We start from the raw sequence: 20,208 nt of genomic DNA, 5'->3' as shown, positions 1-20,208 counted from the left end.
ACCTGAGGTTAACTAGTTGCTTCATCCGAACACGTTGCATTTTCCTCCAAGACGCTAGCGCAAGGACTGCAACGGAGGATGGCTTCAGTGAGACAGAGTGACGCATAACTGAGCACGTTGAGGACAGTTTGGGGGAAGCATCAACTGACTTAACGGCATAAACATGTTCTGAGCTGCCGATAGTAGCAACAACACGGGCGTAGCTACCGCCGTATCAATGATGCGGGGCCCCCAGGCTATAGGAGCCCCGATATGTGTTAGCAAAAATTCGTAAAATGTTTCTCACAATCTCACTCAAGGTGAATGCTCAAATCTTAGGCGGTACCCTAAACGCTTAATTAACTGGGCGTCCAAACGCTGGCAACACCGAACGTCCGACATTTCCCGCCGCTCACGTCAGTAAACAACGATTACGGTATTTCTCCTTTTCAGTTAAATGACAACAATCGATACGCGTTTTTTCAATCTGTGCATGTGGTTCTTTAACTGTGAAAGAAATGAGTGAGAGAAAGAGAGATTACCCTATTGGAACTACGAAAGGAAGAAATAAACCGAAGAACGAGGAAGTTATAAAGAAATTGCCCAAACTTTCATTTTATCAGCAATCAGATTCTGAGAGTGATTTACTTTGCAATGGTAAGTACTACAAACTTATCAGTCTCCACGGAAAAAAATTCTTCTTGTTTAGAAGGTAGGTCACGTTATGTAGCGTTCTACGCTGTCTGACGTAGGACCCGTAAGTATCATTACGCGTCGTAGCGGAAATGTACGACTTACATAACTTTATTTGAATTATAGCAACGAACCATAGATTTAGATTAAGGATGCGCATGTGATGCACGTCGCTCGAGAGCAGCGGCGTGTGAAAAGTTCCATCTAGGTCTATCGTCTAGTCTAACAAATTGCACTAGGTAAATACGACCGAGCAGTGCGTTCGCTACACACGCAGTATCCACCTCCATAAGAAAATGCACTCCATAATTTTATATACATAAGATTTCCCACATTAGGTGTATGTACATGGATGTTTAATTTCACGCGCTTCGTGCTGAGTGCATTAATTAAATAAATTTTTTATTGTACACAGTTAACAATTGCTGATTCATTAATTTTTTACGACAGTGAGCTTATACCAGGAAGAGATCTCTCCCAGCAAACACATCTGGGGTGGAAAGGGTGATGAAAAATAAAATCAGCCAATTTAGATTTTATTAAGTACATATTTAATAAAATAAAATTTTAATCTGTATAGTACAGCATTGCTGTTCAAAATCGTTAGCGCGAAATCGCTCAAGACGAACTCTTAGTTAAGGAAAAAAAATTGGTCCTGGGAGGAATGCATTAGTTCTAAAGATAAATTGTATCGAATTTTCGGTTAACGCGAGTTACGAACTCTTTTTCAGTTCCAGGCGTAATTAAATTTCATTTTGATCCGAGCTTACAATTTTACAGTAATTGTTTTCCGAAATGAATGCAAGAAATGTAGCTACAGAGCTAACTACCTACTGTTGACTCGTTACTAACGTATTGTAGGTTGGGAGTCACGATTATCAGCGTGTACGGCACGTTTAACTAAAGATTTCAGATATATGCCCTTTGTCACGCGTAATGAAAATAAAATAAGAGCTGATTCCTCCAATAGCAAAAAAAGTAGTTCTTTGGGAGAACTGGCCCGATGGAAAATCGTAATAAGAAATGACGATAATCGAATTTTTCCAGTACGATCGATGAATCTATGGATTATAGGTCAGACGGAAACCTCTGAATCGGCGATATAAATTCCAGGATGTGTTGGCTTTGCTGGTTACTATTCCCCAAGACCATTAATTTCGTTTTAGAACTGCTACAAATATTTTGTTTCTAATCTTGATGCGCGTAGGAAAACCTCGCAGGTCAACATGCTTGCGTAGTATTTATTACAACATTCATTTGCTCCGAATGGAGAGTATGAAAAAATAACTCACCAAAGAAAAGAAAGGCACATTTTATATCGAAAACGAACAAGAACACTACAGTATACGTACATAAGTAACACTTTACAAAAGTGTAACATGAACGATATAAATATCTCTCGATATACACCAGACTGACAGAGGATTACAAATGGGAAGAGCCCAAATACAGAGTGGTAAGTCAACGCTGATTGCAGTTTTGCAAATTGATATTCCTGTGACATGTTTTTCGTAAGCTAATCACTAACACTTTTTCGTAACAAAACAGGCCAGATACTGTTGGTGTTCACTGGTGCCTGCGCAGTAGCAAATTCTATTTTACTTTACGTTTTAAAGTAAGTGTAGGAATGTCGCCCGTTATGCTTAAAACTTTTCGTGCTGCTTTTAAACATCAACCAATTTATACAGTGATCATTTGTGTTGCTCTACAGTGTCAGTTACGCCGTGTATGTTTCTTTTTTTTCGTTTTTTCGCTCTGTTGTGCGCCAAGGTGAATTTCTAGTATTACTACGTAGATGGGGAAAGTTTTTCTGGCACATTATCCATTACTTTTACAACGCCTCAAGGGTGCATAACAGCAGCTCTAAGTTTAATAAGCACCATTCTTTAAATGTCAGCCTTCTCTTACTTATGAACTACCTGCATCAGAACCGGCTTCCTTTAACGTAATATCCTTTGGTAGGAAAATGTACGACATACGAATATCAGTGTCTCTGCAAAGAAAGCGCTTCCACGAAATATCACATGTATTCGTCGGATCTCCATCATAGCAATCGTGCAGCGCGACAGGAAAACGCCGTGTGTGTGTGCGTTTTGCTTCCGCTGAATAAGACGGCGCAGATTAGGCCTATTTACTTCACTCCCACCGCACCGTTGTCCAACCGCCTTATTCACCTCGCACCCACCACACCGCACCTACCTCGAGGCTGAACAACATATAAAACGTGGCCCGTTGCACGTCGTCAAGGAGGCCCGGGAGACAACTTGGGTTCGCCGGGCCTGGTTTAAAGATTAATTTTAAAAAATTAAAAATTTGTTTGATCAACATTTTCAATCCCACAGTTTTGATAATTTTCAAAAATTCTCGACATTAATTTTACTTAATTTTATTTTTAGACTCATCTGGAGAACACTGTCTGCCAGAGGTTTGGGAAATAAAAGAAACCCGTACCGAAGATCTTAAGAAGTCTGAGGAATTTCATGATATACCGTATCTACGTCAGCCTTATTGAATGCGAATGAAAAATAATTTTTAAATAAGGCCCATTTAAACCACAAGGACCGTTTCAAAAGGATCCAGAAAGAAAGTGATGTTTTCAGCCTAACATTACTCATATTTCAGTAAGGCTGGTATGAAAATTTTCAGCCCATAACTATGTTATTTTAATATTTTAAACAAACCTTACCGTCACTTCTGTTGGTTGTTTGCAGATGGTCAAAGTAAAAGAAGCAATTTTACTCAATGTATATCTGACCATGAAAACTCACAGCAGCATTTTAACGTGGCTCTATCTTTTAATAATTGGTTACAAGGTAATACCATCAATACTTTACTGCAAAGTGAAGCCAATAGCAAAATTATTTTCAGGCGAGATGTAATTTCATTGTGTTAGTGATGTCATAATTACTTTATCTTCATGCAGCTTACCTTTAAGAGGCCATAATTCTGAATCTGAAAATTTAATGTCAATTTTAGGTTTACTATCCAGTTATGATCTTATTTGAAAAGAACTTCTTTTCTAACCAAAAGGTGAAACAAATTATTTAAGCTGTGTGATTCAAAATGAGATTGTTAGTTTACTTGCCACCGCAGTCAGAGAAAATACTGTTTTAGAAATTAAAGAAGCTGCAGTTGGGGTGATTATTTTGGATACAGATCAAGACATCTCAAAAATTGACCAACTTTCTGCAGTTTTTCGATACGTCTCGATAGCAAAAAATGACATGCCTAAAGTAATGAAAATCTGCGAGTCCGTTTTGGGATTTATTTCAGTAGCTGATTGTAGTGCAGAAGAACTTAAAACTGAAATATTTAATACTACAAAGGAAAATGGAATTGAGTTGTCCACATGTAGAGGGAGGGTTAAGGTCGAGTAAATGTTACATCGGGTGTGTTTGGAGGATCACAAGCCCTTATATAAGAACATGCGCCGAATACCGATTATATTCAATGTGAGGCTCACACATTAAATTTAAGTGAAACATATTCCGGAAGTGTCAAATTTTTTCTATAAAAATTTCGAAAAATATAGACTTCTTTTGGCAATAGCATAAAACGCTGGTCAATGCTGATTAACGATAAATACTTAAAATAAAATACTACCCTTAAGAAGGTATGGCCAACTATATGGACTTCATTACACGACGCTTTATCGGCTATAAAGAAAAATTATTCATTAATAATGAAAACTTTATACCAGATAAATTTAATTTCCACTTAAAAGACGAGCCTGACGAATGTAAAAGTATAATTAATGTTTTAGAGAACTATGATTTTAAAGCGCTTGTCACCTGTTTTGATTCTTTATTTGAAATCATTCTAAAGCTCTACAGCATGAAAATAAATGACTTACAGAAAGCTATTATTTTACTAAGTAACGTTTCGAATAAACTGAGCGAAATAAGAAATTAGAATTCATTCCATGGTTTTCTAAACGAGTCCAGAAGCCTCACACGGGAGTGGGGGTAACAACTGTTTCCAAAAATAAAAGACGGAAGATAGCGAAGCGATATTTTGATGAGTTATCAGAAGTTGAGAGAATTTCTGACCCGGGATCCTACTTCTAAGTCAATGTGTTCAAAAGTGGTTCAAATGGCTCTGAGCGCTATGGGGCTTAACTTCTGAGGCCATCAGTTCCCTAGAACTTAGAACTACTTAAACCTAACTAACCTAAGGACATCACACACATCCATGCCCGCGGCAGGATTCGAACCTGCGACCGTAGCAGTCGCGTAGCATCTCTCAATAGCGTGTCATCATCAGTTACTTCACAAGTATTAATAGCAAGCAGAACAATAAACAACTGCAAAACGAAACAGCAGATGAAGCACTTCAGTGATCTTCGGATCGCGCCTAAGTTGGATGGCGGGCGAAGTTGTTCGTCCGTAAGATAAGAGCTCGTTCGCTGGCTCGGAGTAAGACACGTTCTCCTCCACGGTATCAGTTAAAACTTAGTTAGCAATGTCTAGTGTGTAAGGTCAGAGCTCGTTCGGCAGTCTCAGAGGACGGATATGTTGTCCGTCGCGGTGTCAATTAAGACTTCAATGTATAACTGAGAACAGTATGATTGTAATTAGAGAAATACGCAGTTAATTATTTTGTTGAAGAACGGAAAGTATTTGTGACTCTAAAGTGGAAAGTAATTGTGCAGTTTCTGGGTTCTGCTAATAAAAATATCGAGTGGCGTCTGAAATAAACAAACTGATCAGAAATTTAATCATTTCTAAAACAACAGTTCCTCGCTAAAAGTTTCTTACAGCCACAAGATTACGGATTCACGCCCCACTTGCTGTTTTCTGCGCAGGGGACAACTACTACAGAGACTGCAGGTTGGTGAACTTTTACTACAAACTGTGCATTCCGCTAAGGCCGGTGGAAGCAAATTGATACCTCGGGTGCATTGCAGTCTTAGTACAAATGAGATCAGTCACACATCATCTGTGTTAGCAAAGAGGAGGTACGAAGGGAAGGGATTTATCATTCGCGCGTATATGTTACCCTATCTCTCCCTCTCGCTCTCTCTTTTTCGACTTGCCATACTGTATACTCATGAATCAAAATGACCAAAATAAAGGTGCGGAAAATTATATATGAAGCATTGATGAGTGTCACCCATTCTGGTTCCGTAATGGATACACGACACGATCCCTGTCGCCGTCAACATTACAGACGCTAGTTTGTCGTTTGACACTCGAATGTAGTGTTGTTGGACTAAGATATTTTCCAACCAGTAAATGTAGCGTATGGAGAGAAGCGTTTCTGTTACAGAGCTTTTGGACACCAAGCGGAGTACGGCTGTTCTTATGACAATATGAAACCTCTTTGTAACGTCTCGCGTAGTGAGAGCGTATGACACTATTCTTCACGAGCCGTAAGTCGGAAGGAGTTGCTTAGCGAGCCGGTCCCAGTGTTTTTTGGGGAAATAGCCTGTCTTCCAGCTATCGGACTTCACTTTACCCCAGCCTTTCACTTGTGACAATCAACCGTAACAAGACAATGGCAACACCAGACAGCGCAAAAACCAATTAGTGATATGAAAGACGTAAGACAATGAGCAAACAAGCCTACGAGAATGCACATGGAAACAGACCAGAACGTTACGAGTTTTACTCGAGTTCAGTTAGAATACGACATAAGAATTCGGATTCCTTCCGAAAATATTGTGTGATAATTCTTGTTAAACTGAACTTTAAAATTACGGTAATCTAAGGCGTCATTCTGCAGGAAAAATGTGCCTATTTGCGTGTCGGGTAACTGAAGCAACTTTACACATGAAACATTCACCTGAAACAATAACGAAATGAGTAAAAAATTTCTTCCTATCTGTCAAACAAAGATTGCCATTTCTGGGTCAAATTATGTAAAATAAAGTACGCTATGTATTACGTGGACATTATTGTCGGAAATAGTTTGACAAGGTAAACTCTTTCCTAAACGCACTCTAGAAGAACATAACCTAGTAATTTTCAAGGTGTATATTTAATATATTCCTGAGGCATCGTAGTAAATTTACTGCTCCTCTTTGCTCAAATTTTCTGCAGTTCACTACATGAAATCGACATCCCTGATTGCAGATGCAACAGGCAGTATTCTAACTGCTAATCTTGGGGTGTGCAGACAGCTGGGAGTAGGTCACAAGTTACCGAGGTCCATTGTGAAATGATGTCGCAGTCAATGGATATTAACGCGCTATGTTAGAAAGAGTGGAATGCGGTGCCACTGTACATCAGCAGCAAGTAAGGCAATTACGATGACACAGGTACAATCTCTTGTAGTAAAAGACGTACCAGTAACCAAGGTGACGCAATAGACTGGAAAAACGGGGCTTAAAAAACCCCGTTTGATCATCTCTGTGAGTTTTCGGTGGTTTCCGTACGTTAATTAAGGCGAATGCCAGTATAGTTCCTATGAAAGCGACACGGCTGATTTTTTCTCTACAATTGTTCTATCCGAATGTGTATTCTGGGACGTAAAATCTTAGGCTCTGTCGATACCTTTTTCAGTAATCATTTTTCACGAACATATTCAAATTTAATCGTCGGTGAACGTGAGTAGCGAGCAGTGCAAGATAAAGCTGGGTGTGAACAATTTAGTACATACAGAAAACCATTGAAACAAGAAGTCATATCCGGTTGATTTCGTGAGACGGACATTCAACCTGCGCGGGAAAAGGTAGTATAATGTGACAAAGATTTTAAATTCTGATGAAAGGATCAGCATGCTAAAAATGAGCACCTAAGCATCGTCGATATTATTTCAAGGGGCTATCTTCACATTAGCTCCGGTTCTGCTTGTGCATACGCGTGTAAAGCAGCTATTAACGTCTCATCAAGCGCACACACAGCCAAATCACTAGAGCTCGCCGCTCAATGAATTCTTAAAGGTATACACATCACAGTTGGCAATTCCAAGAAGCTGTGAAGACGGGTCAGTGACGGGGATCTTGGCTAACGCTAAAGTCTGTGGAAACTGTTATTAGTAATTACAAAAATCACGGGAAAAATTTCACACGGGAAAAATTTCACAATGTGTTTACTGTATTAATGTTTTTTATTTGTTTTTCCACATGGTAAGTGTTTGGCGCTGCTGCTGGATCGGATACATTGTATAGCCGCTGTATCAGACCTCGCTGCCTCTTGACGGTGGGGAGGGCCGTGGCGAAATATTTCACATCGTAACACATAATCTCCATCACAAATCTTCAGATGTGCTGTTGATTTATAATGCTCGACGAAATCGCTGCACCTGTAATTTAACATCTGACTCCATATATGAGCCTTTTAAGTGATCACAAACACAGAAGAATATCGATAGAACTTTTAAGGGCACAAGAGGAAATAAGTTAGGTGTTTTAGAAGGTAGTCATCGATGATGCCTAATTTTTTATAGTAAACAACTGTACTCGTTAACGAGAAAGAAGAAAAGTAGCCTTTTCTTAGAATAAAATCAGCGATGATTTAATTTACTTTTGCAGAAATTATAGCCGACAACGCAGAAATAATTTAACACCCAGAACAAAGACAATATATACTTTCGAGAAGTTGCTCTGTTGATTGTGAGGGCCAAATTTTTATCTTTGGGTTCACTTTGAAATGAAATAAACAATGTATAGAGTGCATAATGAGCATGGAACTGTTGAAGCAGGAACTCTACGTCTTCACAGAAATTCTTAAGGATGAAATTTTTTCCGCATCGTCGGATGGCTTACGTTCTCATTCCCACAAGATAAAAAAAAATAAACAAATAAACTGAATTAGGCTTCAATGTACTACATACGCGCCGGGTGCTGTGAACGAGAAATAAAAAAGTAATAATTGTATCTTCGTTTATTATGCCTGGATACCACTACTAGTTTTATATTTGCAGTAACAGGTTTCAGCTCTGGAATACAGAATTTCTTTTTTATTCGTTTATTTTCTTTCAAATGACAAACAATTTCATATTCCGGACAGCCACAGCTGTTAAAAGGCCTGATGTCAGGAAGAACTGCGCTCATACCTGGTAAAATTGTTGTTTATTAGAGCACGACTGCAGATGATGCGTCTTAAAGCCGCGAAGCCGCTCGTGTTTTAATAAACAACTAATTATTTTACCAGCTGTGACCGGAACTCTTTCTGACATCGTTCTTTCAAATGGATTCAAGCAGTGGTCCCTACAACCAAATAGAAGAATTAAAAACGTGGAGTAAAATGAAATTGTGGTTACGTTATACATGCGACACGAACACAGTGAAATGTTTAAAATGAATATCCGTAAACTTCGTTTTCATGACTCCGATAATAATGCAGCAGAGAAGCCTCGTAAGATCGAGCCGCAAGCGTTGTCGTGTTCAGCAGCTTTCACACATCGACAATGCAACACACAAATTATAAATACCACAATACACAGAAAACACACTTGGAATTTGTTCCCAAAACGCGTAGTGCTAGAAAGAAAGGAAAATACTGACCTAAGCTGTAAATGTTGTTTTGTAACACAAAAAAGTCATTCTAGAAATAAAATAAGAAATTTACCTCGTAAAGGAAGTAAAAAAATAAATAAATAGTTGCGCAATCATAGCGTTTCGAAATCGAAGTTTTACTGGATTTACGAAAAAAATGGGTGATTATATTGAATTTTCCGAACTGTTAAATAAATCAGTTTAAAACTAAAGTGGAAGTGTTAACGCTACCGATGCAAAAAGAACCCGGAGCCGTGGCGAACACGTCACGAGAAGTCGGTTCACATGACGACAGAAACTCGACAACATTCTGCAGCAGCCCGTCTGGCTGTCACTGAGAAATGTGTGTGTGTCAGAGCGCTGACCAACAGCTCTCCGAGTGGCGGATGAGCCGAAACTGAGCGCCGGCCGCAGCCGCGACGCGGGGAGGTGCTGAAGGCGGCGTGCGCGGCAGCAGGTGCGCGCGCGCTTTGTCTCGTCCTACCTGCGCTGACGCAGGCCGCGGCTGGAGCTGGCTGTGGCTGCCCCTGCCGTGGACGGAGCCCGCGGCCGGTCGGTGCGTCGCGAACGCGAGTGCGCTGCTACTAGCAGAGCACTACTAGAGCGGTACTGCCGCGCCGGGCGCCTTCACCTAGCAAGCCTTCCCTTCCTCTATCCGTAGGTCTTTCCCCTTAGCTCTAGCAGCGCCGCCTACCTCTTGCATGACGATCGTGGACCGAGCTGGCCTCAGCACCGCCCCTACTTGCACAATATTCCACTCGATAGTCACTCGCACCATCACCTTTACCCACGTCACCACTCTCATAGCCAAAGATTCACCGACTTTGCCGCTACTGCTCGTATCCACGCTTAGAGCCTAAATTTTGCAGATAATTTATCAGTATCGCTATCAGGTGCGATCACGCTAAATTTTATGATACAATTTTCTGACTTTCCATGCGTCTGTCAGTTTTTCTTTTTCTTACATGAATCGATACCTCGAGGCAGTACAATGTAGGTATCGTATAACAATGATTTTTTCGGCTCCTAATGATTTTGTTATTGTTGGCTTAAATTTCAGTCGTCAGCCCCCTAGACCTGTTATGTAGCAGGAAATGGTCCAGAAAATAACGCTCCTGTAACGACCGCATTGCATCGAAAAGTAGGTCATGGTACAACAAATCATCAATAATTCAAAAAGCGTCGTGTTGATTATCATTATTTCCTAAACAAATCGCTGGCCGAGCGGTTCTAGGCGCTTCAGTCTGGAACCGCGTCACCGCTCCGGTAGCAGGTTCGAGTCCTGCCTCGGGCATGATGTGTGTGATGTCCTTAATTTAGTTAGGTTTTAGTAGTTCTAAGTTCTAGGGGACTGATGAATGTTAAGTATCATAGTGCTCACAGGCCGCGTGGGATTAGCCGAGCGGTCTAAGGCGCTGCAGTCATGGACTGTGCGGCTTGTCCCGGAAGAGGTTCGAGTCCTCCGTCGGATTGGTGTGTGTGTTTGTCCTTAGGATAATTTAGGTTAAGTAGTGTGTAAGCTTAGGGACTGATGACCTTAAACAGTTAAGTCCCACAAGATTTCACACACATTTCGTGCTCACAGTCATTTGAACTATTTCTGAAACAAATCGCTAACGTAAGTCACAATTACCGGCGGTGGAGGTAATTAATATTCTTTTTTGTATTCACCCCATTTTATTCCTGTTTCCTTCTCAGTCTTGTTCTCCAAGTGCACATCACGTCTGTCAATTCTTCGTTTGTACATGTTTCCATGTAAAATTTGTGAGGAATTTATCTGGGCTCTTTCTGCACATTTTTGACTTACTACGTGCTTGCTCCTCCAGTATAACGTGTTTCGGGTAAGACTCTTTGTTGGCAGTCTGCGGATGAGGCCATAAGTTTTTGTCCTCTGGTTCTGACGTCTGCTGCGAAGTGGAGTACTGTTTCTGCTGTTTTTCGTCGTTGTAGCGAGAACCTGTACTCCTTGTGTTTGGGCCGAGAGTCTTTCTCACAGTCTTCCGCCCCTCTCTGGGGATGTTTCCCACATCGCCTTTCATAAGAAGTCTGGGAGTTTCCCTGGGATAGAGGGCCGTTTTCTGTGTGTGTGTGTCTGTGTGTGTGTGTGTGTGTGTGTGTGGAGAGACGTATTTTGTTATCTTCGTATATCCAAAATTGAAACGGACGACTTCGGACGTCAGCTAGTATAATATATTTTAAAAAATGACGAAACTCCTTCAGCTTTATTAAGGTGTTGGTTTTATTGGCTACTAGTTTCGATGTTGTTACATCATCTTCAGGCCCTAAATACAACATACCATACACAAACAACCAATGCAACAACAGTAATTTATGAGTTATTATGCAAAACAATTTTATTATAACCATATTGCATAATGGATAATTTAGAATGAAACTAATTTTATTTTTGGTCATTTCCGCTAAAATGCCATCACTCTGGACATTAGACATTTACGTGGTATCACTACATACAAATGAAACTGTACATGCACATTCGTTTTATTATAGGTTAATATCAGGTATTCAAAAATGGGAGTATATAAAAGCTTAAGCGACCAGCCGTTATTCTAATGGATAATAATATAGACATGGAACATTGTAAACTTTTTGAATAATGAACTATAAAAAGGAGAACACACGCATTGCCAATCAGACATATGTTAGGTAAACTTCATTGTTTACTAGTAGTGAACGGTGGGCAAGGTAGATTACAGTTACGTTTGCAAAATTTTGTACTGTCGTCATACTAAAGTAACAGTGGCGTAATTTACTTAGACAACTTCGTTCCCAACACCACGAAAGAAATGGTAATGGACCTAAATGGTGTGAAACCCAGTTGATACAAGGTAGTCAATAGTGTAAAATACATACTAATCAATTTAAAAAACTATTCATTCCAATAAAAGTATAAGTTAACTCGTTGCTGAAATAATTTCTATGTTTCTGTGTGGTATGTTCTATTTAGGGCCTGAAGATGATGTCGTAACAACATCTAAACTAGTTGCCAATAAAACCAACACCTTAATACAGATGGAGGAATTTCGTCATTTTTTAAGATAAATTTTGTTGTAGATGCCGTGAGTTTCTGTATACGCCGTCTCGAGTTACTGTAAGCGATTTCATTCTGCTATTTTTGCTCACCCTTTATGTTCAGTAATATTGCCTAGTTTCTCGATTTGCCCATACTTTGTCGACAGTTTTTGAATTTCAGGTTTGACCGCACGAATGTAAGTTTTTTAGCTAAGTAAGTAATCCAAGTTTTTCAGCAAGTTATTTGAGAGATACTATCTGTTGGCTGCAGTGGAGTCGTCGTTTGCTAACGCTAATCATACAGAAGATTGACTCGTGTCACATTATCGATTACGCTAAGTTACGATCGAGCCGTCATTCGGCTGTTATCAAGGACAATAACTATGCGGCACATATTTATAATCGCTAAACAGAGTAGTGACAGAGTGAGATAGAAACTGGTTGTCAGTAAGGGCAAGCTGCACAACTTCCTCGCGCCTCCACACGATTCAAGCACGCACGTACAAGCTTCAGTTGGTTTACATTTGAAAATGTTGAGTACAGACGACGATGAGCTTGCTGTTGCAGCCTTTTTGCTTGATTTACGGAAAAAAACAAAAGAGGAAACGCGATATGTGGAGTAAAGAGTGGCTTAAAAAACGAAAATTGTATTCTCATACAATTTTACGCAGTGAATTGAAGATATATCCTCGTGACTGGCATAATTACCTCAGGAGGAATGGGGAAACGTATTTGAATGTTTTGTCCCTCGTGACGTCTTATGGCTTAACAACAGAGGATCCTAATATGCTAGTATTGCAAAGGTCTACTGCAGGAAGCATCCCACTTGAAGCTAAACGAGTGAGAGAGGAATTTATGAACTACTTTGTGAATGAAGAACAAATTCCTTAGCAACATAATTTTGTGCATTAGCAGTAAAGAAAAATGTAAAAGAAAACAATGTGTACTGTAGTATAATAGAAACAAATAAGAGCATAGGCATAGATCTTAATTGTAACAATGCTACTGTAACTAAATACCACTACCAACCTATCTCACTTACCTCTATTCCTTGTAAATTACTCGAAGAGCATCTTGGTGTCTCCTGTTCATTTAAAAAGCTGAAAAGATCAAAGTACCACCCAACAGGTCTGTAAACTTTGTCTGCTGCAGCCTCTGATTTTAAGTGCCGTCGCGTTTCCTTTTTTCTCAAATAGTTCAAATGGCTCTGAGCACTATGGGACTTAACTTCTGAGGTCATCAGTCCCCTAGAACTTAGAACTACTTAAACCTACCTAACCTAAGGACATCAATACACCCATGCCCGAGGCAGGATTCGAACCTGCGACGGTAGCGGTCGCGCGGTTCCAGACTGTAGCGCCTAGAACCGCTCGGCCACGCCGGCCGGCCCTTTTTTCTCGTCTGTAATTCGTTCGTAATGTATTAATTTTCTTAATAACAGTATCTTTAGTTGCTGATGGCTCTGTCTCTTTGTACTTTGTGATAAGCACCTCATATACCACGTCTCTTTTCATTTTATCGTGATATTGTCTACTTTTAATATTCCCTAAACATGGGTGTCTATCGTAGCACCTAATAAATTCCTCCAACACTTCCTGGCCCGACGTCAGAACGAAGAAGGAAACGACACAAAATCTAATAAACGAGCCCTCTCCACAGTCTGTGTCCGAATGACAGATGTGTGCTTGTTCAAGCCTCCCTACTCTAGGCACACACGAGCAAGCATGGAGATGCTTGGAGGCTTGCACAAGGACGCATAATCGAAATTCGATCAAGTGGCAAGCTGCTTGTGCAAGCCTGATGCTTGCGCTAATTTCCCTACACACGGTCAAGCAAGTTTTACCCAACATGCGGTCACGCAAGCTTGTACAAGCAAGCTTGCGCAAGCGTGATTGTCAAGCATGCAGTAACGTGTGTGGGGGCCTTAAGAAGGTAAGCTCTGGAAGTGACCATGGACACTGACGAAGAGCCTGCCGCTGCGAGGCTAGTCGTCCCTCTGCGCACACAGCCAAAGGACAGCGTGTGAGCTCTGAGACTGGAGACGAGGTGGCTAATATTGTGCCGGGAGCTCCGTCCATTGCTAGCGGCGCCGTAGGCTCACATTACGGTGCACGGATTTAGAATGTAACCACAACGAATGACGAACAATGACTATACAACTGCGACGCGCAACGATACGGTACGTTAACCTTGTGATTCCTGAGAAAGCGCTGTGAAGCTTTAAAGCACAGTTGTCGACGCCATGCCACACCGGAAAGATGCATTCATGTTCGAGAACTTAACAGAATTCTATTGCAATCGTTTTTCCATGTGAGTGTAACCTATCCGTCAATGAACTACTATGCTCAATTTAATAATAATTAGAAGTGATAGCAAGACGTGCTCCTTGGAAATTTGTGCCTTACTCCGCGATACACTTCGTTATTGTTTAAATCAGAGAGAGACGATACTAGAATTATAGGAAACACGACGGATCGGAAAGAGAGGATAGATTTTAGGAGCTCACGTCAAACGTTTTATTGTATGATCTGAGACTAAAGACAGAATGTATGTGTACGTGAAAAATGTCGTTGGGCATAGCCTGTTGAAAAACAAGTCCCTATAGAACTTTCTGCATTAAAGGAATAGTAACTGTTTTAAGTTCACTTGTTTAAAGATAATTTCAAAAATGGCTAAAATGGCTCTGAGCACTATGGGACTTAACTTCTAAGGTCATCAGTCTCCTAGAACTTAGAACTACTTAAACCTAACTAACCTAAGGACATCACACACATCCATGCCCGAGGCAGGATTTGAACCTGCGACCGCAGCGGTCGCGCGGTTCCAGACTGCAGCGCCTAGAACCGCTCGGCCACTCCGGCCGGCAAAGATAATTTCAACTTGTAGATTCTTTTTTAAAAAGCAGAATGAAATAGTGTAATACGTTTTTAATTATGAAAAGGTGTTTATCTTTGTGACGGTTGCTAGTATAATTTATGTACTGTAGTAGATGTATATGTATATGTACTGTAGTATATGTATATGTATACGTACTGCATTTGTATAAGCGCAGCTTGAAGAAAACTTTAATAGTTTCTCACGCAGTCTGCATGGCCAAGTCTTAATGCATCTCCTAAGGTATCAAATGAAATTTATTTAAAGTTTAGAGCACTACCAGTTCTGTGGTACAGCACGGTGTAGTTGTTCAGCAATGTTGTATTTATGTCGGCCTGCTGAGTGTTAAATAAACCAGTAATCATCCAGAAGGTCCACTTCTCAAAATCGTTAGTACATCAGGATTATGGTAGCAGTTAGCGTGAATATATAAAAGGAAAATTTTTATTAAGGTCGAAGGAAAATATAATAGGAAATGTACTACTGAAACTTGTTACTTCTACTGTGAATACATACTGCCGTACAATTCTGTTTCAGCAACATAGCGTTTTGAGATATACCTGTTGTTGCCGATTTAAAGAACGAACGTTTAGAATACGAGCTTCTAGTAAGCTCGGGGATACGCAAGGCACTACTGGATTTGGTTCCAGGGCGCGCCTGACAGCGACGTGTATGTTGCACCGGAATGAACAGGCGACGTGGGTGCGGCTGTTTCTACGATTATAAATGTTTCACACTTTCTCAGCTGTATGATAGGATTTTTAGAATCGTGTGCACTTTCTCGTTGCAAGTCAACAGATTTCAGGCTCACCTTGTTCACAGGGGAAATTGGATTAAAGGTTTGAAAGCAATCAAGTGAGAAGTAGAAAAGAAAAATAAAGTTCAGATGCTAATGAGTGTGGTTGTCTATCATGCTGAAGTGGCTATACTATTAGAAGGGAGTGGCGGAGCACAGGAAATCAAATTGTGGTCCCGAAAGGATGAAGGCACGGGACCATTATATTGCTTTCCTTCAAATCAGTTTGTAAAACTTCCCAAACACTTTGCAACAGCGTTACAAAAAAATAGGAACTATGTCAGGAGAACCGCTTCTGGAATAGAAAGATAGATTATGGTCTCACTGAAGAAGTGGTGGAAGTTGTAAAATTTGCTTCTGTGTGACTTGTGTTTACTGACGGGGATAGAATAATTATTATCTGTTTAGTGAAAAAACACTATTTAATAATTTAGAAACTGAAATAAACTCCCAATCTGACGATAGGTCTCGATGGAATCTTAGTCCCATCACACAATAGGGATACACATTAGCGAGAGAGGTACGAACGGGTTATATCCTAGTGCCATATTTCATGATTTGGTTAATTTCACGATATAGGAAAAGTACCCGTCTGGCTTTAGATTGATATGTAGGAGGAAGATGATGCCCTGATCTGGATAAAACTATTATTCCATTTATGTTTTAACCGTGAAATAGGAAAGTTAAAGGCGGGTAACTTGTGACGAAGGTGAGAATTTTACTCTCTCAATTTTTATGTACCGCTCAAGTGGCCGTATTTACACAGTCCAAGACACCCATGAACGAATTCGTTTTCATTAACCTCCTTTTAGATCCTCGAAGAAAAGCGATATGCCTTCACCTTCTCTACTGTATAGTAAAAGGTGCCACAGGACAATAATAATTTTGTGTGCACCGATTTCTTCAGTTGAATTGTTATTATTAAATAATGAAATAACATACCCACATGTGCCCGTATTCTATTCAACATTAAAAAAATATAGAAACCAAATAGGGACAAAGCAGCATCAACTTTAACACATCTACTATTTTTCTACAGTGAAGTATTCAATATTGTCCATGATGCTTTCAGGTTCAGTGACCTCGTAAGTGGTTCTTACACATATCAGTGTTTACAGCAATATGAATAGCTTTGTAGTTCTGTTCTGTCAACTATAATAACACATAAAATATTGTTTGTCTCCATACACAAAAAATCATTCTAACTCACATAATTACATCGCATAACTTATCTCCTATCACACTGGCTTCGCTACTAGGTGATTTCTCTCTTTGTACATATTTTAAACATTCGTATTTCAATGATGGAATAAAACTAATGTTTTTCATTAAAACAGTTAGTTCCTCGTACCTGAAACGGAAACAAGGAAAAAAGATTCCTACATATGTATATCTTCTCTTCTGCCGACTTCTTGGATTTTAAAGTCGTAGGACGAATCAGGAATGGGTTGGGTAATTGGGCTGCCCTTTCATCTATCTGTGAGAAAGCATTCAAAGCGTAGTTTTTTTGTACCCGAGACTCTGTATGGTACCCGATGCTTTTGAGGAATGTCCACCTTTCTCAAATGATAGCTCATTTGAAACAAATTAAATAACGTCTTATACTACGTACATATATACATATACACAAAAATACTTTCAGCTTTATTACATCATCATTTCATTCTCGGTAATCTAGCGTCTGTGGTGTCCCAAGATTTCTCATTTTGTGTTAAGTCATGATCTCTTAAGGAAGACACATGTATTCCTTTCCATAAAAATATCCTCAGTATGCTCTTGCATAAGTGTTTTTGTAAAGTTCGCTTCCTACTTTTAAATTTACGTTGTCCCTTCATCTGTTGCCCGGCAAGAATGCCGTCGCGACATGATCGCATGCGCAACAATCAATACGGTAACCCAGCGCAGCAACTGGTCTTCGAATGTCTTATCAATGACAGTCCAGCGGTGCGGCATACTTTATAACCGTTCGTGTGTTACGTGCCTGGGTTGCCGGGTACTTCCTTTCATTGTTATTGTACGTGCACCGGGTTCCACCACATCCAGAGAAGAATAGCAAGGTTCTTAAAGTCGGAGGCCCTTCCTTACTACTAGGCCGCGGTAAGTAACACACTTTAATAATTATTTGCCTGGGCCATGCTGCCATTGGATACCCTTACTGTCCACCGTTACAAGTCCGGAACAACTTTTCCTCCTCAACGGGTACTAAACTTCCTAAACCACCGTTTTCGCTTCAATATATTGCACCACTCGAATGTAGTTACTCAGTTTATTGTTACTTTTTTAATTTAACTTCATAATAATCTTCATTCATACCAACCTAGCTCATGAGCACAATCCTCAGTTGTTTGAGAACAACATCACCCACCAGATATGCATTTATTTACAATGTATTATTTACAAGACTTATTTTACGTATTACTCCCTCTCAGCCTATGCAAAAACGGATTACATGAGACTGTCTTGTGCTCCCAACATACTGAAACACGCCTTACAATTAGAGAACTCGTTTTCCTCATCATAAATGCGATCTACTTAATTATTTTGCTACTGTCGCGTCAAAATTTTGATTACTGGGGAGCGCTCGGAATCGTCACAAATTTGAGATGTAATTTCCATGAGACCCAGAGGGCAACTGATGGTTTTAAATCTTAATATAAGCACTAATAGTAATAATATACACAATAGACATATCTGGAATAGATATTTAATTTTTCTTTTCTTATTCCTTCTTAGTTAATGACGTATTCACACATATACAGGCTTAGATGTAAGTGTGCACCGTTTGTTATCCTGCTACTAGGGTCACCATATCCATTGATCTAGTTGTTTCAGTTGTGTTTGTGGTTTATGTTAATTTCGGTATGTATTTTTTCTTACCTTTACGATAACTCGCCTTACGCGACTTTCTGCGTAGATCATACGTCTTGAATGAAATTAGCATGTGCTAAAGCTGAGGTCTTATCGTGTAGCTACAAACAGGGTGGTCCATATAAACGTTGCAGCGCATATATCTCTGCAACATGTAACCCACCCTCATAAGTTGTTAAAAACAGTCAGCCGGTGTCGTAATTTTGAAATTAGTATGAATATCGCGCATTAAATATTTCACGTGAAGTGCCGTTGCGACAGAAACCAAGGTCAATTGTGGAAACTCAGACAAACGTTACTAAGAAGGAATAAGAAAAGAAAAATTAAATATCTATTCCAGATATGTCTATTGTATATGTATTTATTATTATGGCTGCATCCAACTGACAACACAAAATAAAATGGCACGTACATTCGCGAGTGAGTGGTCCTAAATAAGAACTAATGGCGTAAGGGAAATCTTAAGCATAGTTACGTCGGCACACACTCTTTTCTGTGCGAACGAACGATCGGGATAGAGGCACATACGCTCTAAGTACTATCAGTCCCCATGGCCCGGGTAAATAAACTGTGGTTAAAATGCGTTTATTCATCTGAGAAATAAAATAATCAGACTTCGTAATTAACTGGAAAGAAAGATTGCAGTTTCTGAATGTCACGGAAAATATGACCTGAATATTGAAATTGACATTGCCGGCCATGGAGGGAAAGAGACGATCACGTTCACGTAGCCTACCTCCGTTGTTGAGCAGCGCCGTCGTGAAGATCGTCGCCCCCATCTAAATTCTCCATACAAAACTGAAATAATAATAGTGATCTTCCAGAGTTACAGGAGCTGGGATCCATATTAGCGTAAATGAGAAAATAGTATTGTTCACAAGTTGCTTCCATTATTTAGCACTAATTCACTTGTAATTACAGAACACTTCGGTTATACGTCTTATCGCCAGGATATGAGAACAGCGAAAGGTAACTATTACAAAAAATAATAAACGAAGAGCGTAAATCCTCTTTTGTCCGTCAGTGTTAAATACTTTTCAAATGAATCTTTGGTATACATTTATCAATAAGAAAAAATTATTAAGTTTCTTTACATTGCACCCTTGGGCGAATTATCGGCAGAAATATCAAATTCCAGGCAATGAGCCCAACCACTTTACACACAGGTAGTTCTTTCACTCCTTTACACACCTACTTGAATTGCAGTGTTCGTGTCTTTTAAGAGATTTCTCATCATCACTTCGTTTATATAGCTCTGGTGCCGGATCTCGTATACTGTGAATATTTTATATTCTAGCAATTAAAACATATACACTAGGATACACAAAATATACATACACCTACATACTACACTCAAAAATTACTGCATCGTCCTTTACATCAAATAGATGAATATTGCGTTACATTTTATACAAGTCCATAGTTCATTTCATTGTTATTGATATGTAGCGTCATTGTTCCTGCGTACTAATAACATTCTCAGTAGCACGTTGTCAACAGAATTACATTTGGCAAGTCTTTTCTTATG

The 20,208-nt window shown here is 39.7% G+C and overlaps 1 protein-coding gene across 1 annotated transcript in view; it reads right to left on the bottom strand.

Annotated features, from left to right (window-relative positions):
• The window catches only part of LOC124622685 (gastrula zinc finger protein XlCGF8.2DB-like), a 429,631-nt gene extending 419,956 nt beyond the window's left edge, over positions 1–9,675 (bottom strand). The window contains exon 1 of the mRNA XM_047148475.1: positions 9,597–9,675. The gene's annotated coding sequence lies outside the window, so the exon portion shown is untranslated. The remainder of the gene's footprint in view (positions 1–9,596) is intronic.
• Between the last annotated feature and the right edge of the window lie 10,533 nt (positions 9,676–20,208).

This window comes from Schistocerca americana, chromosome 7 (assembly GCF_021461395.2).
Source record: "Schistocerca americana isolate TAMUIC-IGC-003095 chromosome 7, iqSchAmer2.1, whole genome shotgun sequence".
Classification (NCBI taxonomy): Eukaryota; Metazoa; Arthropoda; class Insecta; order Orthoptera; family Acrididae; genus Schistocerca; species Schistocerca americana.
This window is presented reverse-complemented; position numbering and strand designations above follow the sequence as displayed.